Source organism: Peromyscus maniculatus, chromosome 7 (genome assembly GCF_049852395.1).
Source record: "Peromyscus maniculatus bairdii isolate BWxNUB_F1_BW_parent chromosome 7, HU_Pman_BW_mat_3.1, whole genome shotgun sequence".
Classification (NCBI taxonomy): Eukaryota; Metazoa; Chordata; class Mammalia; order Rodentia; family Cricetidae; genus Peromyscus; species Peromyscus maniculatus.
The window spans coordinates 113101651-113126149 of NC_134858.1; positions in this window are offsets into that span (position 1 = coordinate 113101651).

Below are 24499 nucleotides of genomic sequence, written 5' to 3' on the forward strand. Positions count from 1 at the left end.
GTACTGACAAGACAGAGGTACAGCCCCATGTGTCTGTCACCTGCGTGCTTTCTTAATCTTTTACAGTAGATCCTTTGCTGCAGTGTGGAAAAGAATTTCAAGACGAGCTGGTATGAAGCAGATTTAGAATTTATTTATTTATCTATCTATTTATCTTTAATTAATTAATTAATTAATTAATTAATTAATTTTACATCCTGACCACGTTTCTCCTTCCTCCTCTCCTCCCATGCCCTCCCCCACTTCCCCTCTGCCCCTCCCCTTCAATATACTCCTCTTTTGTTTCTGTTCAGGAAGGGGCAGGCCTCCCATGGGTATCAATAAAGCATAGCATATCAAGTTATGGTAAGAAGAGTTAGAATTTACTAAAGATATTTTAAAACATAGATTTGGTTAAAAAAGTGGGAGTTAAGATAGTGAGAAACACCAGAGAAGAATAAGGCATAGCCAAGTGGGGTTCTCAAGGGAGAGCTGCAATTAAGTGTCAGCATGAAACATGGGTACCATTTTGGTGGGGTGCTCAAGTTACATGCCACCAAATTAGAGGATGGCTCCCAAGGTGACATGGATGGGATTACAATCTGGTATGATGAAATCAGGAGCTATTACTGATGCACAAGAGGGTGCAGGATAGGGTTTCTCTGTGTAGCCCTAACTTTCCTGGATCTCGCTCTGTAGACCAGGGGAGGCTCGAACTCACAGAGATCCATATGCCTCTACTTCCTGAGTGTTGGGATTAAAGGCATGTGCCACCACCCCACCTGCCTTCCTGCCTTCCGGGATTCTAGATTCTGGAATGAGTGAGGCTCTGGAGTGAGGCTCTCTTTTTCCTACCCACGTATCCGTAATTTCTCATCTGTTTCTCTGTCCTCAAGAGAAGGAACATGCAGTGTGTGTTGTGAACTCAGCTACCAGGACATTTGTGTCTTTTCATGGTGTCTGTAGAAATTACTGTAGACTTCATTATACCTGATACAAAAGAATAGATGAGAATAATTAATATTTTGTTTGACTTACTATACTAAAGTTATTGCTATTTCTTTTTAATTTTATAATATAATTTTATAAACTTTGTTAATAATTCTTGCAAGTAAATGAAAATATGGCACAGCAAAATTAAGCAGACCCAGAGTCTATACAACTCACTGGACTTCTGAGCTGTTAGAACTGGCATTAGGAACAGAAGCTGTGGAACATCACATTAAATTATACTTCCAGTATTGAATGTATTTTATGCACTTAACCACATCCTACCCCCACCAACATCCATGACAAATTAGAATAGGAAAGCAATTAGTTTTCTATCCTTTTTCATAACTCATGTCCATTCTCTGCATTCAGTCCCTCCTCATCAACTGATACTTAGCCTTTCCTGTTTTCTTCACGTTACACTGTGCCCAACAACTATTTACATATATACAAATTTTATTGGATAAATTCAGCATATGAGAACATGTAGTTTATTTCTTTCTGAGATTGTGTGGCTTTGCTTAATTCATTCTAAGTCCATTCACTTTCCTGCAAACTTTTTACTTTGTTTCTCTTTAGAGATGTGTGTGTGTGTGTGTGTGTGTGTGTGTGTGTGTGTGTAGTGTATATGGTATATGTATAATATATACTATATATAATGTGTATAGTATATGTAATGTGTATACTGTGTATATAGTATTTTCTTCATTCATTTGTTGATGGATAGCTAAAATGTTGATTCCAGTGCTTTGCTATTGTGACTAATGCAGCAATAATCAGGGGTGCAATTGTCTCTGTGGTAGGCTATGGCATTCTCTAGGTTTATTCTCCAGAGTGAAATAACTGGGTCAAATAGTATTTCCATTTTTCATTTTGTAAGAAATCTCCAAACTGATTTCACAATGCCTATATCAATTTTCACCTCACCAACAGTGAGTAAGGGGGTCCTTCTCTCTCTACATCCTTTCCCATATTTGTTCTCAGATTCCACAGTGATAGCCATTCTGACTAGGGTGAGGTAGTATCTCCAAACAGTAATAATTTGCATTTCCCTGATGGCTAGGGATATTGTACAGGTTTTAAAATACTTACTGACCTTCATGTTTTCTGTTCAGTTCATACCCATTTGTTGATCGGCAGTTTTGTTTACTTGACATTGGATTTCTGCAAGTCTTTGTGCTTCATTTATAATATTACTTATTATTCCAATATCCGACATAAAATAATTGATTAACACCTAACATTCAGGTTATAGTGTATAAAAATTTCAAATTCTGGTACATATCTCCATTCCACCTAGCCACACAGCAAATGCTCAGTAGCTGCCACAGTGACTGGGAGACATTAGCTGTCCTGTTTAGAACCAGCCCACCATCTAGTGACATAGTTTTCCTGAACTTGGGGTACAGACTGTGCTCCACAAAGCTGGGTTTGGCATCTATCTTCAATGACACAATTAAAATGGTCATATTAGGGGGCTGGAGAGACAGCTCTGCTGCTAAGAACACTGGCTGCTCTTGCAGAGGACCCAGGTTTGATTCTCAGCAGCCCCATGCCAGCTCACAACCACCTGTAACTCCAGTTCCAGGGGATCCAGCGCCCTCTTCAGACTTCTGCAGGCATTGCATTCACATGTTACATAGACACACACACTGGCAAAACAGCCCCATACATAAATAACAACACAAGGAAACCAGCCCAATTAATGCTAAAAAGCAGAAGGGGGATTCATGTCGTGTAGTCACATTAGAGAGACAATGAGACATAGTGACCCCCACTCCAAGTCCACCTTCCCAGTCACGAAGCAAAGTTTAACTATGTGGAGAGTGAGGTTTAAATGTATAGAGACAGCTGTTGATAGACACACCTGAGCAGTCCAGATCAAGGTGTGGCCCTGCCCACCTCTGATCCATCATTGTCAGGTTCCAGTGTCCCCAGCAAAGTGGTCTGACTTTCTGTGACATCTCGTTCTGGGAGACGAGCTCCCCTCTGGCTGGCACCAGGCTTCAGCCTTTTCCTTCTCTTAGCAGCATGAGATTCCTGGGGCCGCTCCAGTTCCTTGGTGCCTATTTCTTTAGTAGTCTGACCACCAAGAGGGGCAGCAGTCTCCCTTTAGAATACCTTGATCTCCATAAGCCCAGTCACAGTGGTGCTCCCTGGAGCTATGACTCTGGTGTTGCTGGTACTGAATTTTCTGAAGCCCAGAAGAGCTCCCTTCCCTTGCCCTTTTCCTCCCAGAAGACCCGGAGTCACACGTCAACTTCCAGTGTCCTTACAGGTCAGCACAGTCTTTCTGTCCTTTGGTTTCTATCCCACTGAAGCCGGTGCTGGCCCTGGCTCATTTCCTCTGCTCTGTCTCCCTCCATATGTTCAATTCCGAGCCACAGGTGCCCTCTTTAATAGATTCCCTGTTTATCTCACGTGAAAATCAGAGAGAAAAATAACAAATACAGGAAAAAGGTGACAGTCAAGAAAGCTTAAAAACCACCCGTAAGCACCCCCACAACCCCACACCTCCACTCCCACCCCCTACCCCCTACACCCCCATACCTCCCCCACCCCCAGCACCCCCATGCCCCCACACTCCACACCCTTCACCCCCCACACCCACCTTCTACAACCCCCACATACCCTCGCACCCCAAAACCCTGTGCGCGCGCACACACACACACACACACACACACACACACATACACACACACACACACACACACACACACACACCTCCCATACACATCCCCCCCCACACACACACAGCACCTGGCTCTTGAACAAAATGGAACTTGGAAGTTTTAGACACTTTTCTTCTTTTGTAGAGAGGACACTCAACATTGTATTTTTTAAGGATGGGGCTCAGCATGTATTGCTTTTACAGACACGACCCATTTGGTCCCCAATGTTCACACTGGGTGACTCTCGGCTGCCTGAAACTCTACTCACATGCACATACCCACACACCCACATACATACATATAACTTAATAATAATCGAAATTGGGCTGGAGAGATGGCTCAGTGGCTAAGGACACTGGCTGCTCTTTCAGAGGACCTAGATTCAGTTCCAACCATCCACACAGCAACTCACAACTATCCATAACTCCATTGCCAGGGGATCTGGCTCCCTCTTCTGGCCTCTGTGGGCATCATGTATGCATGTGGTGCACAGACACACATGTAAGCCAAACTACCATACACATGAAAATAAAAATCGTTTAACAAATAATAAAGATAAATATTCCAAAAATTAAAAAATAGGTAGAGTCACCAATATTCTGCTTCTTCAGGTTTTCACTCTTAGTGATTCCAAAGATGGTCTCCTGCTAATGTCCTGCCATCCGGCTGTCGGCTCAACAAGGCTGCAAGATCAAGATTGACAAGGACTCTCTGAGCTGCCTGCCATCCTCTCAATGAATCGTCCCCTCACCCAGGAGGGACGGCCCACCTTAGCGTTTTCCTCCCACAGGAGAACCTGAACATGAATGATTGCTCTGCCTGCAAAAGGGCAGAAGGTGATGGTGAAGTATTCTCTGTGTGTTAATGGACCTGGGTCGGAGTGGCAAGAGGAATCACCACCATGAGCCTGTTAGAATTTAAAGGACTTTCAAAGAATGAAATTAAAAAAAAAGTAAAACTAATTTATTTCCGTGCCAACATAGAGAAAAGAGCAGCAGCTGAAGGCGAAACCCATCTCTTTGTGCCTCCCGAGCACATGGCAGAGTGTTGGCAGCTGGGCCCAGTTCAAGTTGGATGCCTTGGCGTGGTGACAGTCCCCCTTCCCACTCACTCCTCTTCTCACTCTTCCCACTGTCACTAGGAGATCTGACAGGCTCATCCCAGGAGGACTCTCTCCCCATCACCCACACAGAGGAGCCTGTGGGTAGGATCAATGAACTGTGTGGTCCCCTGGGATTCAGGAAAGGTCAAATAAGCCACCTGGCACCTGAGGTCACAGCCTGAGTCAGCGGCCTGCCTGAAGAGCTCCTGTCTGTCAAAAGAGGCTTGACAAAAAGCTTTGGTCTTTTCACAAGTCATTCAAACAAAATAAGAATGTAGTCAACATTCTTTCCCTGAAAACCCTTTTGTGGCCTGAGGTGTCCATCATCGCCTGCTTTGCCCACATAGAGCGTATGGATATTACCAAATGACTTTTAATCAGTCACCCTGTGACTATGTTAAGTGTCTCCATATGGATGTGAGGGCAGTCTGAAGTATAATAATGGGCCCTTGGGCAGTCTGTCTGCTCTTCACTCTTTCTGATGTCCAAGTACTCAGATAAGTGAATAGAAAGGGCAATATGAATATACAGTCATTATGAAAAATGTTATTCCTATTGTAAGCAATTAAAATGTGTTAAGCCCATTTCATGTAAGAAATGTGTATGCAAATTAGGTTCATGGTAGGTTAATCATGGTAGAGTTGAGTGCTGAAACTTCTCATTTTTCTTTTGAAAGGGAGATGAAGGGTTTAAATTTCAGTGGATGATGGGTCCAGTCCACAGACTAGATGCTGCATTTCTTTCCTATCGCCTCATACTGTTAAAGAGGCCTTTTAACAAGAGTGCTAGGTCCTACCCAGCACCATCCTAACGTCTTCCTTGATGGAACAACCTTGGTTTTGTCCTGTCAGCATTTGGACCCCCATGAGAATCACCCATTGAGCTGTACTAACAGAAGTTAGGCTTCTCTAGCCTGGATTTCCCAAATTCTCCATGTTTCTCTGGTAAACCTCTTTTCCCATGTGGACCGGTTTAGTCATTGTAACACCCCCACTTCTGGTACTAATTCTTCTTTTTTAGAGTTCTGTTGCAGTGACAACAATAGCTGAAAGACTAACTTTAAAGAAAGGGTTTATCTATTTTGTCTCAGAGTTACAGAGCGCTGAGTCGTCCACCGCTGGCTCTATCTTTTCTGGACCAAAGGTGAGGCTGAGCATCTCTGTGAGGAGCAGAGCTGCTCATCTTGTGGCAGCTAGGAACTAGAGGGAGAGAATGGGATCAAGACCAGGCATAATCATAAAGGGTACAGCCTTAGTCACTTCCTCCAGCTGGCATCTAACCTCCTAAAATTCTTCATCTCCCCAAACTGTACCTACTGGTTGAAGTGTCCTATGGAAGACATTTTATGCTGAAACCATAGTGAGTCTCTACTACAATATTCCTAGGGACATTGGCCATGATTTGTTCAAGTGCCTTGTGTCGTCCCCTTTCTCTTTGCACCTAATTTATGGTTAGGCACAGACATATGACCCTATTGTAGCTAGTAATACAAAACAAAAAAGGCTATTATCTTTCTGAATGTTTTCATCCCTGATAAACTATGAAGAACGTTCAATGCTCCATATTCTAGAACAATCCCAAGTTGAATGTTGATGTACCTTATCTTATTATAGATTGACTTCTCCAAGGTGACTCTGCGGACAGAGTCCTTAAGTTAAAAAGTTGATTTGGTCGTTGATTTTTTGGAAAGAACTGTAGGAGAATGGAGAAGTTGGAGGAAGGAGGGGCATACATGGAATGGAGATGTTGAACAAATAGAGTCTTAGTCTAGACAACTGAGTCAAGCCCGGCTAGGGCAGAGTTACCCCATCCTGAGTATTTATTTATCCACTAGCTCCCATGAGACACTGAGCACTGCCCCCAGAATATCTCCTTCTTTTCCCTACCAGCCTGATGTGCACATGGGACAAAAACCTTACTGTGTTTAGAGAAAGCCTGTAGGCAGAGATCAGCAAGTCCAGTCCACCAAGAGGTCTTTGTATGAGGTGCATTGAGAGGTGAGCTCTGAAGGGCATGGGTGATGGGCAGGCCCTGATTGTCCTGTTAAGTTGTACAATTAAATGTATCTGGACACATCTTCCTTTTGGATTTCTTTTCCCCAAAGCTGCTTCAGGAAAATGAACTGTGGCTGGGCATCTGGGCTGCTGCTTGGCTCCAATGCATTGGAACAGCAGTGGTACTTGTTATAGGCCAGCGTCCTCCAGTGACTTAGGCACTTGTTTTAATTGCTTCGTGCCAGTGCTGTGGCACTGAAAAAGTATTTCAGATAGACTTGTTTACAGAGGGTGCATCTGACAAACAGACATTTTGTTGCTGGCTCCTCCGTTCCTGATTTATCTGTTGATTAATAACTGACTCAGGAACCTTCCTGGAACAGCCTTTCCATCACACCACACTCTCTCATGAGTCCATGGCTTCAAGATAAAATTAATCAACCTGACTTTCAAGGTTTCCCCACTCTGGCCCCGATCTACTTGCTCATCTTGCCTTATTACCCACTCTTCTCACAGGGAAATCCTTAAGAATAATGAGGCCATCTTCCATTCACTGTTTGCTGTGTCAGACTCAGTGGGACATGTTACAAACCTGTTTTTTTTGTATGAACTACATGAAAACAATCGTGAAGGGTAGGTAGACTCATGGCAACCATTTTATAGGTGAGAAATCTCAGAAAACTGAAGTCTCAAGACGCCACACACAAGCAGGAAAAAGATTCCAGGCCTTCATGAAGACTCCGTACACACTATCTGTTCTTCCCATTGTTTGGCAGGATTCCTGACACATGCAGCTTAATGGAGGGTTTCTTTTAACTCTCAGTTTGACACAGGTATGACCTGTCCATCATGATGGGAAAGCATGGTGGGGAGTGTGGGGCAGTTGGTCACGTCGCATCAGCAGCCGGGAAGTGCCCAGCTCGCTTTCTCCTCCGTATTCAGTGCAGGATGCCAGGCCATAGGATGGTGCCAGTCACATTTAGGGAGATTAACCCAACTCCTTATGTAAGACAGACGTACCCAGAGTTTGACTTCTAGGTGGTTTCCGAGCTGTCAAGTTGACACTAAACACTAACCACCACACACAATATTCTCATTTATTCTCGGTTGGAGCTCATGCTTCTAAAGGGCAGACTTGTGCATTTTAAAATTTGACTAGGACTTGAACAGTATTTGCACAGTGACAGATTTCTGCAAAAGCATTTGCTGAATCTCCATGAGATTCACATGCGAGGCCACCTGCCACCACAAGTTGGCCTTCTGAGTCTTTTTCCCCCATGAAAAAAGGAGGATATGGCCCAAGATTGATAAGGAAAATAATAAAATGAGCTATAAACTGATTCCAGTACTTGTTGAAGGCATGTGGAGAAGAAAGAGTGTTCATACATTGCTGTTGGGTGTCTGAGGTGTTTCTGCTTTCTTAGAAAGCAGTGTGGCAGTTTCTAGTAAGATGAAAACATTCCCTTGGCCCTGTCAACTACAAACTGTAGGAATTGATCCTATAGAAGCAACAGCAGCAATCCATAAAATGTATGTTAAAATGTTGTTTTTATTATAACACAATGACAAAATAGTGGGGAATATATGGATGTCTGTCTACAGTGAGACTGATGAGTACATTGTGGCATTTAGACACTATGAAATCTTGGGCAGATAGTAAAAAAGCCACTACTACTACTACAGGAGTTAGACCAAAGTAAGGTTGAGTGAGACCCACTAGATGTAGAAGAGAATGTTACATATATTTTTATTTGTAAACTAAATAATAAAAAAGGACTAGCTCTAGACAATGATGAATCACAGATGAGTAGGACCTCACACTGACGAGGGATGCTTAGCTGTGCATACTTCTTGCCCTTTATCAAAGCCTTATGCCAGTACCTAAAAGACAGCCCCCAGGCATCACTGGATCTCTGTATTTGTTTCTCTCTCCAGTGTAGCCACATTGAATAATCTCCTTTTTATGTATTTTACCATTATTTGTTTCTTTAATTGGTCTCTTGAGGATGGGTGGCCTGCTGAACCTAGCTTAGTAGGTTGTACCCTGAAAATTCTGGTAATGTTTGCCTTTAGGCATTCAGGTATTTAGGCACTATTAACTGAAAAATATTCCCTCTCTCAGTCTGGCTTTCATGCTTTTGCTCTGGTCAGCCTCAGTCATTTTCAGTTAGTTTATGATTTGACAAGTTCACATCTGAATGTCACTGCTCACACTGGGGGCTCCTGTGTGGACATGGAAATGCCTTGAGACTCCCGAGGAAAGGAAAAACGGAGTGGGAAATACTGACAAAATTTCATTATGAGCAAAACCAGAAGGCAGCAAAACATTTTAAACCATGAAAGCCCAGGAGGGACTTTCTCTGCTCCAAGAACTGGAGATGAGGCTGAAGGAAGACTTACAGGGGGCAGCCATCTTTGCAAGATGCAGGCGGCTTCTGCAGCAGATGAAGAGGCAAGAGTCTCCACACTGCAGAAGCTAAGCTACCCGTCTCCACCAGCCGCAGAGAAGGGTAAACAGATGCTCACACATAAAACCCGACAGCCATCGAGTGAGTCTGGAAGAGAAAGGCACACAACACGCACTTCTAACTGTGTTCTAACAAAAACTCTCACTGGCTTCACTGATAAACAAGGAAACATATTTACCAAGGGATCCATACGGGAATAAACCAGGAAAGGCGCTAGAGAACAGCTAGAATCAGTGGGTAGAAAACACACCTGTTCAAAAAGATAACACTTTAAAAAATCATCATAAATTAAGTACATGTTATTATTCTCTTTGTGATCTACCACAAAGCAAAATAATGTAAGATCTCAGGGAAAAAAATGTGCCATCGTCAGTTTGGGATTCTGTAACAGAATGCCACAGGCTGGTTCACTAAACAAGAACAAATTATTTCTCATAGCTCCAGAGAGAGAGGCTAGGATGTTCGGAGATAAAGGTAGGCTTGGTCTAATAAGGACCTACTTGAGAGAGGGAGAGAGAGAGAGAGAGAGAGAGAGAGAGAGAGAGAGAGAGAGAGACAGACAGACAGACAGACAGACAGACAGACACAGAGAGAGACAGAGAGAGAGAGGGAGAGAGAGAGAGTCCTATTTCTTCTTATAAAGGCACTGTCGTGGTTAATCTTCATTGACAATTTATGGGCTTAAGAATCACCATGGAAACATACCTCCTGGTGTGTCTGTGAGGGTGTTTCTATCGAGAAGACTCACCCTGAATATGAGCAACACTGTCCTACTGTCTGGGGTTTCAGAATCTGGGCAGCACCACCCCACAGTCCAGGGTCTAAAACTGAATAAAATGAAAAGGAGAAGTGAGCTGGGCCAGCATGGCTCTCTCTGCTTCCCTACTGCAGGCACCTTGCAACCAGCTCCCGCTCCCACCTGTGGTCCTTCCCACACTGACAGACTGTCCCCTCAAACTGAGAGCGGAAATAAGCCCCTCCTCCCTTAAGTTGCTTTCCTGGGAATTTGGTCACAGCAACAAGAAGAGTCACTGATCCAGACATTAATCCCATTTGTAAAAGGCTCCACTCTGACGGTTTAATGACCCTCGGGGAGTCCACTCTTGAAACCATTAGATGGACTATGTAGACTTCAACATATTTGGAGGGGGGTCATAGATACTCAGTCACCAGTAGATAATAAGAATGCAGGAATTAAATATATGTAAATAAATAAATGAAAGTAAAATAGAATGAAAATAAATAAAAAGTAAGTATAAATATCAATAAAAAGCTTACAAGAAAGTGTGAAACTACATTATACATAAACGCTTTGTAAGTACATATTACAAATGATTTGCCAGGGCCTGGGGAGATGGCTCATCAGTTAACAACACACACTCCTCTTGCAGAGGACTCCAGTTCACTTCACAGCACCCCCTGGGTTGCCACACAATCACCTTATAGCTCTAGCATCTGATGTCCTCTTCTGGCATCCACAGATGCTGAAGTCACATGTGTATAGGCTCCTACACAGAAACACATATATACACACACAATCAAAACAAAACAAATCTTTTAAAATTCTCAAAATAAAGATAATTGACTAAAATTCCATCCTGGCAGTGGAGAAAGAAAGAATGAAGAGAGAGAGAACATATTAAAGTCATTTTGGTCTATAGTGAGGAACTGACAGGTTCTATGCACATCCGAGTAACTAGTGTAGCTATTAGAACAAAAGAATGAGAGAAAAGACGGAATGTAAATCAAGTGACGGCATGTCCCAGAAGACTTAAAAGCTAGAGGAATAAGATAAAACAGTATAACCAACATTATCTCCATACTTAGATATAAGCTACAATCAGCACATAAAAGAAAAACACGTTCTTACAGGAACCACTAAAACATACTCCAGTAAGTTTTTTGGATTTCAAAAATAATCCACTGAAAAGTTATTGATAAGGGCAAAGCAGCTGGCTACAGATTTTTCTGAGTGTCAGCCAATATTAAAAGATCATGGGGTAACAGCTAGGCAAATCTCAAGTAATTAGATAAGATTCAAAGATTTAATACCCAGATAAAAGCTGCTCAAAAATTGAGATCATGGATCTGAATGCTAAGCCACACAGAAATGGCTTTGCTTAGAAACCTTTTCCCATCTGTCTCCTAGAGAAAGAGTTTCCAAGCTACAACCCTGGGGCCAAGCCAGCTCAGTGCCTGGTTTTTGTTCCTGTTTTCTAATAAAGTTTTATTGTAACACAATCTTGTTCATTCATTTACATACTGTCTGGCTGCTTTTGTGCTATGACAGCAGTGCTAACTGGGGCAGGTTTGCTGTGGATATCGCTCTATATAAATAAAACACTGATGGCCAGTGACCAGACAGGAAATATAGGCAGGACAAAGAGAGAGGACAATTGGGGAAACAGGAAGAAGCGGGGAGAGACACTGCAGCCACCACCAGGACAAGCAACATGTAAAGACGTCGATAAGCCACCAGCCACGTGGCAAGGTATAGATTTATAGAAATGGGTTAATTTAAGATATAAGAACAGTTAGCAAGAAGCCTGCCACGGCCATACAGTTTATAAATAATATAAGCGTCTGAGTGATTATTTTATACGTGGATTGTGGGACTGTGGGGCTTGGTGGAACCTGGAGAGAAGCCCTCCAGCAACACAGGTTCGCTATGTCTGTCTAAGCCTAACATATTTACCATGTGGACCTTTATGGAAAACAACTTTGCTGATACCGACATTATCCCCTTAAAGAGCAAGGTGTTTTCGTCACTGCAGATCCTTAGCATTTGCTCATAACACACAGAAACACTCCATAAATATTTACCAATTGACTAAGTACTTAGCTTTCAGGGGGAGCAAGCTCATTCCTTCTGCTTCTCCAGCCATTATTCTTTTCTTCATTGTCTTAGAGTAGCACCCTGGTAATGGCGGCCAAGGAGGCTCAATTGCTCTGTGGGAAAAGATTGCAAGCAGCTGTGGTGTTAACTCACTGGTTGAACACTTTGCAGACAAATAGTGAGTTAGTCTGTGAAGAATTGCACACACTGAGTTTCTCATGCCTTTAAATCCTGCTAAGAATCAGATTTACCTGTGAGAATTTACTTGCTCTTTTTCTTCATTAGACTCCCATTAAAATTTGTGCTTTCTTTTCACAGTTTTAAATTACCCCCCCCCCCCCCGTGTGTGTGTGTGTGTGTGTGTGTGTGTGTGTGTGTGTGTGTGTGTGTGTGTTTGTGCCTCAGGAGGTGTGTACAGGTCAGAGGACAACTTTCGGGAGCTGGCTCCCACCATCGTAGGTCCTGGGAATTGAATTCAGGTCCTCAGGTTTTGTGGTGAGCGCCTTTGCCTGCTGAGCCGTCTTGCCAGCCCATGCTTTGGTTTTCTATTTTAAAAAAGTTAAGGGAAGGAGGTAGGTAACAAGTCCAGGAGTTAAACTAGATAATCGTCAGAGCAGTTCCACATCTCTCCTCAGAGCCCCTCCCTTTCCTCTGGCTGTCTGATCCTTTTTGATTGGAGCCAGGTTAGCTGAGGAACCTGATTGTGGTGTTCAGGGCCAGGAAAGAGTGGACCGTCAGTCAAGGCGGGGCAGTTTTCAAGAGACAGGAGAGGGGGCCGAACTGAGGCTGAGGGCCAGTGAGATGCCAGTGGGCAAAGGCCGGGGCCTCTAAGCCTTATGAGCAGAGTTCGGGCTGGGTCCCACATGGTAGCGGGAGTGGACTGCCCCCTGCAGACTGTCCTTTGACTAGCACACGTGTAACCCCAAGTAAGTAAGTGAGTAACTAAGTCAATAAATGCAGCTTTTAAAATTAGAAGAAAATGGGGGTTATATCCAAAAGTTCAGCTTCTTTTGTTGTCTTAAGTCTTGTTTGGTCTCCCACTAGCTGTGAGGCCAGGGTGTGTTCTCTCCCTCTTCTGCACTTCGACTGCTACCTATGTGAAATGAATATGGTACAGTGCCTGGGTCATAGCACCGTAGGGAAAATAAATGTCGTAGTGGAGGATAAAGCACTTGTAACAGTGGCTGGTACAGAATTAGCATTCACAAATGCCCATGCTGTTGTTGATTCTTTGTAGCCAGGGGAACAATTCTGCAGAAGCTGGCTTACCAGGTGATAGCTGCAGCTGCTGGAAGAGGCTGGCTAAGAGTGCTTCAGGGGAAGGAGGTGTCTCTCAGGCTCCTGGGATGAAATGTTTTCTTTGCCCTGATTGCGGTGGGTTAGAGGCTGCCTGCTCCATGGGCTCCAATCGCTCCCCATGATGCTGATTTTAGTAGCCTTGGCCAGGGCCAGTGTTTCCACAGGATTCCACTTAAGGCTGATTACTCGGTGTAGATGGTGAGGATGCTTCCCCAGGTCTCCAGGAAGAAACCACTGCTAAGGTTTGTTATTTTTGGACAACTGGTTGCTGTGTCTCCTTGCTGGTTAAATAGATAAGACTTGTGTCTGCTGGGAGATTTCCGCATGTGCCTTCCAGGAAATGATACCTAAGGCCCTAGGGCCCTTCCAGCATTAACTGTCTCTATGAGATGCCTTTGTCTGTCTGTCATCCAGAGGAGACAGCTTAGTTCAGGGCCGAGTGAAGCAACCCGAACTCCAACACACAGGGTCTGGAAGCAGAATGTGGTTTTTGCAGACCTCCAGTCAGCCAAGGTCCAGCTGTGTGTCTGTTGCTCTCTGTATTGATGTATTCCCTGTCATTGTGACCAACTTACTGTGGCATGAAGCAACTTACCGGGGGGAGGATTTATTTTTGAAGGGGCATGTGAGAGGTGCTGTGTTAGGAGTTCCAGGCAGCTCACCACACCGAGTCTGCAGTCAGAAAGCACAGAGAGGAGAGCTGCTGCTCAGCTGGACTGCTCTCTTTGACCTTTGTATTCAGCCCAGGTCTTCTCAGTTAAATCTCTCTGGAAACCCTCATGGGACACACCCAGAGCCATGTTTCTATGGTTACTCTAAATCCTGTAGTAGACAACCAAAGTTAACCATCAGACCCATCACACTGCGCTCAGATTTGGGTTTTTGATTTTGTTGTTGTTTTTTTGAGACAGAGTTTCTCTCTGTCGCCCTGGCTGTCCTGGAACTCACTCTGTAGACCAGGCTGGCCTTAAACTCACAGAGATCTGTCTGTTTCTGCCTCTTGAGTGCTGGGATTAAAGGCATGCACCATCACTGCCAGGCTCAGATTTGTTTTTAATTCTGAGGTGTTCTGACAACATCAAAGAAATTGGCTAAGGGATGGGGCTCTTGTTAAGATGCTTAAGACCCTGGGTTCTAGTCCTAACAATGCTGTACCCTCAAAACAAAGCAAGAAAATAGTACCTAAGAATGCCCTATGCTATACTGATTGCACACACACACACACACACACACACACACACACACACATGCACACACATATCTATATTTATTTGTGCATTAAAGTTATGCTGTAAATTCTGCTAGAAACTCAGTTTCAAGGAGGCTTTAGTGACTTTTTAACACAGCCCAAGCAAGTAGCTTGATTCAGTCTGGCTTCTTCCTGCATTGTCCACACTTTGCTGACCTTTAACCAGGGACCCAGGCCTACTCTGTGGGCTGGCTCACTGCATCCTTTTGTTCCAGCCTCTTACTCTTTATCTTCTGTGATGTGCTGGCTTACATCCATCTAGAAGGTATTTATGTATAGAAGCAAATTCAAGCCCTGCAAAATACTGACCTTTACCAACTATATTTATGACTACTTTTGCATTTTCTTCCTAGAAAATGAAGCATTTTCTTTTTTCTGTTTACTTTATTCTAAGTGTACAATTCAAATTTCTCTTTAAAGATTTTATTTATTTATTTATTTACATCATGACTGCAGTTTCTCTTCTCTCCTCTCCTCCACACCGTCCCCCCCCCCCCAATCCTCTCCTCTGTCTCTGTTCCGAAAGGGGCAGGCCTGCTATGAGTTTCAACAGAGCATTGCATATCAAATTGTAGTAAGGCTAAGCACCTCCCCTTGTATTAAGGCTGGGCAAGGCAACCCAGTATGAGGAGTCAGATCTCAAGAGCCAGCCAAAGCCTGAGGGGACAGACAGCCCCTGCTCCCATTGTTAGGAGTCCCACAAGTAGACTAAGCTACACAGCTGTCATATATATGTGGAGGGCCTAGCTTGGTGTCAGGTAGGCTCCCTTGTTGCATGAATCTTCAAAGTTCTTATTAATAAAATCAAACCCAAGGCCAGTTATTGGGGTCAATGCTGGTAGATCAGAGAGACAGAACAAGCCATAGCTATCTCACCTTGCCAATTCCTTAGCTGGTCCTGTTTCCTCAGACTGGAAGCTTCTGTGTCCTCATCCCAATGGCTCTCACCTAAACTGCTGCTTAAAAGCCTGAATGCTTAACCAGCCAAATGCTGAACCAGCCAAATGCTTCTAGTTTCTGGTCCTCACGCCTTATATATCTTTCTGCTTTCTACCACCACTCTCTGGGATTAAAGGCGTGTGTCACCATGCTTGGCTTTTTCCAAGTGTAGCCTTGAACTCACAGAGATCCAGAGGGATTTCCATCTCTGGAATCCAGAGGGATTAAAGGTGTGTGCTATCACTGCCTAACTAGTGGCTTTTCTGTTCTCTGACCCCAGATAAGTTTATTAAGGTACACAATATTTTGGGGAACACAATATCACCACACTCCCTGGCTGTTGGTTCAGACTCTGTGAGCTCCTATGAGCCAGGTTAGTTGTTTCTGTGGGTTTTCTTGTGATGTCCTTGACCTCTCTGGCTCCTACGATCCTTCCTCCCTCTCTTCAGCAGGATTCCCTCAGCTCGGCCTAATGTTTGGCTGTGGGTCTCTGCATCTGTTTCCATCAGTTACTGGATGATGGCCAGTTCAGTATTCACTATTGCTGGGAGTGTTAACTGGAGTCATCCTTGTAGATTACTGGGAGTTTCCCTTGCATCTTTCTTTTCCCAATGATCGGTCACCATGGTGATAGTAAACACAGAAAGGAATTAATGAGGCTGATGATAACAGTGACTACACTTCCAACCCCGTAAATCACATACCACACCTAGAAGGAGGCTTTAATATCATTTAATATATAATTATGATTTATGTAAATAAATTATATATGATATAATGTAGTGGTGATCATACTGTTTAATATTTAATGTAATTATGTGTCTTTTGCAGACAAGGAAATTGAAGCTAAGACAATTTAAGTCACATTGCTAACACAATTTGGAGTTGGAAGTGAAACCCAAGTCCAACTGCCTATGTAGCCCCAGATTTAACTGCCGAGTTAATAAAAAATAAACACTCATGAATGCAATTTGAAATAAGAAGATGAGATATGCAAAGGTTGGTTGTGGTCTAATGAGGCTTCTTGTAATTGCTTAGAAGTAACTACAGATTGGAAAGAACTCATTTTAGTTGGTACCCTGAATCCACTGTCTCCATACAACTGAGCTAAGACTTCTTTGATGAGAATTTAGTGTTCTTAAGTACATGTAAAAAGATTTTATGGTCTTCACTTTATGCTTTCCATTGTGTTTTATAAATTTAATATGAACTTTGGCTTTTTTGAAAGCATCATGCATGTATATAATGTACTTTAATCTTATCCATCCCCAATACCTCCATCTACCTCCCTGCTAGGACCCACAAGCTTGTCTCCCTCTCAACTTCATGCCCTCCTCTGAAATTGTTGTTATTGCTAATAACTCCCTGGGTCCAGTTAGTGCTGATCATGTGCACATGTGTTTGGGGCCATCCACGGGGGGGGGGGGGGGGCGCGCGGATGGGCAACCTACCAGGGGCCACATTTCCAAAGAAAAGTGATTCTCCCTCTTTCAGCAGACACCAGCTGCGAGGAGCCCTACAGCTCACGGTGGGGCCTCAGGAGCTCCTCTCTCACCCATTCTGGAGGTTTGAATGGCTTGAGAATGTGCAGGTAACCCCAGCTGAGGTGAGTCCATGAGCACAATAGCCATGTCCTGTCTGGAACTCAGCATTCAACCGCTCTCCTCCTCATCCTCCAGCTCTGACATTCTTCCTGCTCCTTCTTCTGTGATATTCCCTGAGCCTTGGATGAGGGAGGTTGAAGCTGATGATCTATCTATAACCACTCAGTCACTACTGTCAGCAATGTGATAAAGATGATTTGCTAAATGGCCTTATTAATAAAAAAAAAAAAAAAACCCGAGTTAGAAATTGGGGTTAAAGCCTGAGAGAGGTCAGAGGAATAAGAAAAGCCACAGCTAACCTCACCTTACCAACTCCACAACTTCCAAAGTGAGCTACTTCCTGTCTGCCCACACCTATATGCCTTGCTGTTCTGTTCTCTCATTTGCTCTCCCAGCCTAGCTACCTCACTTCCTCTTCCTGCCCAGCTCCGTCACTTCCTGTCTGTGTGTACAGACCTCCAGACCTCTATGGGTAGTGCTGGGATTAAAGGCATGTATCACCAGGCCTGGCTCTGTTCCCAGCATGACCTTGAACTCACAGAGGTCCAGACAGATCCCTGCCTCACAAGTGATAAGATTAAAGGCATGTGCTACCATTGCCTGACTTCTATGTTAATAGGGTGGCTTACTTTTTCCTCTGATCCTCAGGTAAATTTAATTGGGAGACACAGTATATTGGGGGACACAATACATCACCACAATTTGAACTTAACCACCCAGTGCAAAAACAAACTTCTCTGACCCAGGATGAGAGTAGCACAAAGCAGTGGGTATACATGTAACTATTGAGAAGGTAGTTTAACAACATGACTATTTAGTTAAACAGCACCTATAGGTTACCCACCTTGTACTGAAGATTTCCCTAGTCATGGGCTTTTGATCAGGTTTACAGTGGCAGATAGCAGGCCTCAAATCCAATCAGTAAGTGGTCGGTTAATCCCACAACAGAAATGCCACTATTTCACTAGTGGTCAAAATTTGCCTGGCAGATCAGCATTGCAACATGCAGGGTGAGGCCTGGGTGAGAACACCGAGTCTCAGCTTCCCCAGCAGCCTGCATAGGACCCTCTAGCACCATGAAAACTAGCCAGCATGGAAGGAGTTTCTTGGTGGGTTTAAGATAGATTTCTGTTTCTAATCATGGAAAAAAAAAAGAAACCCCAAACAAACAAACAAACAAAAAATAAACCCTAGCTTTTACTTAATTAATATGTTGTATTTGAGCTTTTCCAGATAACAGTAGTGCATGATATGTAGCAACTAACTGTCTTACAAGAGTTTCTCCCTCTCTGAATTTTGCATTAGTAGTATCGCTTTTATCTTCTTGGTTGGCTTCTAGGATGGTGGCCATCTATGTGGAACTAACTAAAATAAATGAACAGGAAATTGAGGATATTTTAAAAGCACATTTTTTCGCTTCTATGTGGCCAACATTTAGAATAGTGGTCAATTACCCACAATGTGCCAGATGTGGTGGTAGATGACAGTAATCCTGCACTAGGGAGGTGTGGTGGTTTGAAAGAAAATGGCCTCCACAGGCTCATAGGAAGTGGCACTATTAGAGTGTGTGGTATTATTGGAGTAGGTGTGGTGTTGTTAGAGGAAATATGTCATTGGGGCAGACTTTGAGGTCTCAGATGCTCAAGCCAGACCTGATGTAGCATTCTCTTCTTGCTGCTTGCCAATCTGGCTGTAGAACTCTCAGCTTCTTCTCCAGAGCCATGTCTGCCATACTGCATGCCACCATGATGATAATGGACTGAACAGTTGAAACTGTAAGCCAGCCACAATTAAATGTTTTCCTTGATAAGAGTTGCCATGTCATGGTGTCTCCTCACAGCAATGGAAACCCTAAGACAGTAGGCAAAAGGCAGGAGGATTGCCACAAATTCAAGGCCAGCCTGATCCAGACAGTGAAGTCCAGACCAACCAACACTACGTGGTGAGATCCTATCTCAAACAAACAGACATTGAACAAACAAAGAATTTCCCACAATGCAACTTTACAGTTTGGCAGCTTGATTTGATTGACATGACTGACTTCTTCTCTGGCATCCTGATCTTCTACCTGATGTGTAAAGACCAATTGTTTGATTATAAGACCATGTTTCCTCTTCTGTTTTTCTGTAGCTGACCTATGCCCTGAAACAGCCATGGTACTTAGGTTGCAGACATCATTTTGTATATGCTAAGTTTACATTCAGGAAAATAAGAATGTCTTTATACTCATTACCTACTATAAAGTGGAGGAATTTGTTTTGGTTCATGGCTTGGGGTTACAGTCCATCATGGTGGGGGAATTTCTGCTGACAGATCCATCAAGCAGCCAGGGAGAGACAAGTGCACCTGCACCAGGGAGCTCACAGTCTTCATTCTTTTCTTTCTAGGCAGCCAAGATCCCAGCTCATGGAATGATGCTGCTCACGTTTAGGATGGGTCTTCCCTCTTCCATTAAATCTCTCTGGAAACACTTTTACAGATTCTCCTACAGATGTGTCTCCTAGGTGATTCTAAATCTCGTCAAGTGGACAAGGGAGGTTAATACCACACCTTCCTTTTAGGATTCCTCTACAATAAAGATTCCACTGGGGAGGTGCTTGTAGCAAAAATTATGCACTTTGATATTAAAGTTTAAAGAGCAGCAATAAAGAAAATATTTCTTCTTGCTACTCCACTGATTCCTTCACTTTATTATTCAAACTCTTTTTGCTAACTTTCTCATTTTTGTTTATCATCTTTTAACCTGTTCGACTTTATAAACTAAATTTCATTTTAGTAGGCCACTCTATTAATTACATTTTAGGGAAACTTGCTTTGCACTTACCCACTTTTTGATTTCTATCATTAGGACCTCATCAGATCTGCTGTGATGAAGCTTTGACTGGGATGGAGAATTGTAGAGAGTTTGAGAGGACCAGGGAAGGTGAGAGAGGCCAGTGGGGAGTCTAGGATGAAGTCAGGGAGTTTAAGAAGAATGGAGAATAAAGAAACAATGAGGAGCATTGGACAGGGAGGGAACCTCTTTGTTTCTTATTAGCATCTGTGACATTTCTCCATCCCTCATTTATGCCCACAACTTGGCTTCTTCATATATCCTGGAAAACTAGTTCCAAAGACAATGAAAAGACATCACTTAAATGTGGTGATATTGTGTTCCTCAAAATATTGTGTGTCCCTAATAAACTTATCTGGGGTCAGAGAACAAAACAGCCACTAGATATAGAGGTGAGAAAATGGTGGCACACACTCCTTTAATCCTATCACTTGGGAGGCAGAGATCCTTCTGGATCTCTGTGAGTTCAAGGCCACACTGGAAACAGCCAGGCATGGTGACTCATGCCTTTAATCACAGGAAGTGAGCCTTTAATCCCAGGAAGTGATGGCAGAAAGCAGAAAGTTATGTAAAGTGTGAGGACCAGTAATTAGAGCAGGTTAAGCTTTCAGGCTTTCAAGAAGCAGTTCAGTTGAGATTCATTTAGATGAGGACACAGAGGCTTCCAGTCTGAGGAAACATGATCAGCTGAGGAACTGGCAAGGTGAGGTGGCTGTGGCTTGTTCTGCTTCTCTGATCTTCCAGCATTCACCCCAATAACTGGCACTGGGTTTGATTTTATTAATAAGAACTTTTAAGATTCATGCTACAGTTGAACTCTGTGACTGACAAGAAAAGTTGACCAATAGACACATAGCATAATAATCTCTTGGTTCCATGTTCCCTTTTGCAAAATAAGCACTCTGACACTTGATTATGTTTACAAAATCCATTCATGTTGTTCTGTGTAGCAAGAGTTGATTCTGTTCCTTGCTGAAGAGCTATTGCTTCTCTAATATACCCTTACTGTTCTATTTTATTGTTGGATTGACAACTGAGTTTCTGATTTTGTTTCTTTTGAATGAAGTTACTGTGAGCATTCTTGTACAGTCTGGATGTGTGTCCTCATTTGTCTAGGGTGTGGGCTCAGTACAGAACTGTTGACTCGCTGGGTGGTGGTGGTGGTGGTGGTGGTGGTGCATGCCTTTAATCCCAGCATTGGGAAGGTGGGCAGAGCCAGGCAGATCTTTGTGAGTTCAAGGCCAGCCTGGTCTACGGAGCAAGATCCAGGACAGGCACCAAAACTACACAGAGAAACTCTGTCTCAACACCCCCCTCCAAAAAAAAAAAAAAAAAAAGAACTGTTGACTCATGCTTCTGTGCTCAGTTTCAGAAAAGTTGCAAGTTTTCAAAAGTGATTTTTTTCCTCCTTGACATTCCCACCCCAAAAGGTCAGAGTTCCATTTGTTCCACATTGTCCTTAGTACTGACCGACTTTTTAAACTCTAGCCCTACAGGCAATTGTTTGTGCCCAGGCTCTGCACACACTCTTATTCAAAAGATTCACTGAGCAGCTGGAGTTTATCCAGCACCATGCAGGGAAAAGGGAATTATTCCCGCTGCAAAGGACTCTGTGCTTGAGTTAGGGAACACACTCTAGTCACATGTCTCACCTGTAGTTCTAACTGCTTTTGGCTACTATCTATTGAGGAGGAAACTTACGATTCAACTCTAATTCTGGAATATAGTGTGAAGAGAACACTATGTTTTGTTGCTATAACAAAATACTCAAGCCAGGGTAACTTTATTAACAACAACAACAACAACAACAACAGCAGCAGCAGCAAAAAAGGATAGCTCATAGCTAAGATTCAAGAGCATAAGGGCAGCATCAGGTAAGAGTTGGTAAGGACCTCATAGTAGATGGCAGGGGTGTGAGGGAGAGGAGGGATCTCATTGCTAAACAGGAAACCAGGAGGCAGTTCAGGATTGAGATCTTATAGAAATTTATCTCACAGGACCCCAGGAGTCCCATGAAACTACCTTAATCTCTTCAGAGATTAATCACCACCTCACCCCCATCTCATAGACAGGTGCTCATGGAGATTCGTGTGCACACGTGTAGAGTCCAGGAATCAATGTCTGCTGTCTTCCTCAAGAGCTCTCCCTGAACCTGGAGCTTGCTAAGTATGCTAGGCTGCAGGCCAGTGAGCTCCAGGGCTTCCCTGTCTCGGCCTCCTCAGCACTGGGACCATGGGCAGAGAGTGCTGCACCCAGCTTTTTACATTAGTACTGGGTAGCAGAACTTGGTTCCTCTTTCCTGTGCAGCAGGTACTTAACCCACTGAGCCATCTTCTCAGGGACTTTTGCTTGTTGAGGTAGGGTCTTGTTACACAGCCCAAGCTGCCCAGGCTGGCCGCAAATTTGTGATCATCCTGTCAGTGAACCTAAGTGATCAGATTACAGATGTCTGCCTCTAAGCCTGGCTGAAGCCTCACCTCATGAAGGCCCATTACCCTCAACACCACTCTTCTAGGGACCAAACTCCCAACACAGAACCCTTGAGGGCACCGCTCAAACCATAGTAAGCACCTGCCTTTTCATCCAACCCCTCTTGTGTCCTTTGTAAAGACGAGGTTGGGGTTCAACTGGTCTGGCCCTAAAGCATCAGCTCAGTGGCTTCTTTGAGCATTTCCTGGGTTTAGCTGCTGAACAGCCCCTTTCAGTGCCCTCTTTTCCAACAGTGCCACTCACACCATGGTGTGGTGCCGCAGTAACTGAAAGAATGCAGAGGCTTCAGGGTGAGGTCTCAGAATCTAGATGATTCCTGGGAAGAGGTTGAGAAGGGTGCTGGCTAGGTAAAGCAGAAGAGACAAAGACAATTTGAAACTGGACATCCGGGAGCATGGTGGTCTGGCTGGGGTGGAATGTAGGATTTGAGACAGACATAGTAAAATATGATGCTCAGAAGTTGCAAATGGCTAACTCTCCAATGGTTTTGACCTCCAAAGAATTTCCCTGCTGGTGAGGAGGTTGTGGTGAGGGTTAACCAATAGGTTGATATCATGGAGATTGGTTTACCTTTAAAAAGTCCTATTAGTAAAATAGGTCCTATATTCTAAAAAAATAAAGTGAAACTTATAGCAATATCGTGCTAATTCTAACAAAAACTGGTGGGTTTGATGAAATTTAAGTATTAAGTGTGTACTGTTTGAAAATATTGGTCAATCTAGTTTCTAGAATCCTCTTTAGTTCTGGGCTTGCCAAAACCTCACAGTCTCTAAGGTTTTTGTTTTGCATTTTTTAACATATTACTTTATTTACTTATTTGGATATGTGTGCATGTTCACACAGCATGTGTGTATATGGACACGTCTGTATACATATGTACATGATAGTGTGTATGTGGAGATCAGAGGACAACTTGCAGGACTTATTTCTCTCCTTCTATCATGTGGGTCCCAGAGATCAAACTCAGAATCAAAGTCAGATAGCCAGGGTTGTTGCCAAGCTGTACCCACTAAGGAGGCTTGCCAGCCTATACCTACTATGCCAGCCTCTAGTCTTTTCTACCTTATGATTTGAAGAACTCTCACAATACTGTCCAATTCATTGTTCTATTTTTAAGGAAAGACAAATATTTGTAATTCATTGCATCTCCAACATCTCTAGACCAGACTGCCCAGCTCCCCCTGCAGTGTGGGAAATGAGAGTAGTGTTTATCAGGTCTATAGGAAGCTGAGTCTGTCGGAATGGCATGGAGAGAAAGCAACTGAAAGTCTTAAATGGTTGGGAAAGGACTGGGCTGTAGGCAAGACAGGACTGGAGACATCAAGGAAGGACAATGGATCTAAGGGAGGGGCTGAAATGGTGCCTAGAGACCATTGGGAGGTGTTCAGTATTGAAACCAGAGTCTTACAGGGGGAGGGGCAGGGAGAACCAAAGCAGCATATCTCTGTAAGACCCTGTGTGCATGCTAGTACATGCTTGTGTGTGTATGTGTGTTGTAATATTGTTTCCACACACACACACACACACACACACACACACACACACACACACAGAGAGAGAGAGAGAGAGAGAGAGAGAGAGAGAGAGAGAGAGAGAGAGAGAGAGAGAGAGAGAGAGAGAGTTAAATCCTAACCTCACTGTTTCAAAAGGAAATATTGGACTAAATTAGGTTAGTTGATCCGCTATGTTGCATTAGAACCTGTAAGCTCTACAAAGCAATCAGGGCATCATGTTGCTATATGTATGTAGATACATATATGCTTGCAAATATAACCTGTTGAGTTTGTGGAATGTTACTTGTTTGTGTATGTTTTCAGGGCTGACTGTTTGGTACTGTATAACTGGTTGCTGTGTTCTTCACTAGGGGAGGCTATTTTTCCTTCTCTCAGCATTCCTTAGTAGCTGTAGCTCTTTGTGTAGGGTGGAGGCCTCGTAGTCTTTCCTCTATCCATGTTAACAAGTCTATTGGTGCTTCCTTGTGTTTAGGCAGTCACATTGGTGAACTCTATAGGTGTCACTTCTGACACTCCTAGGAGACACAATC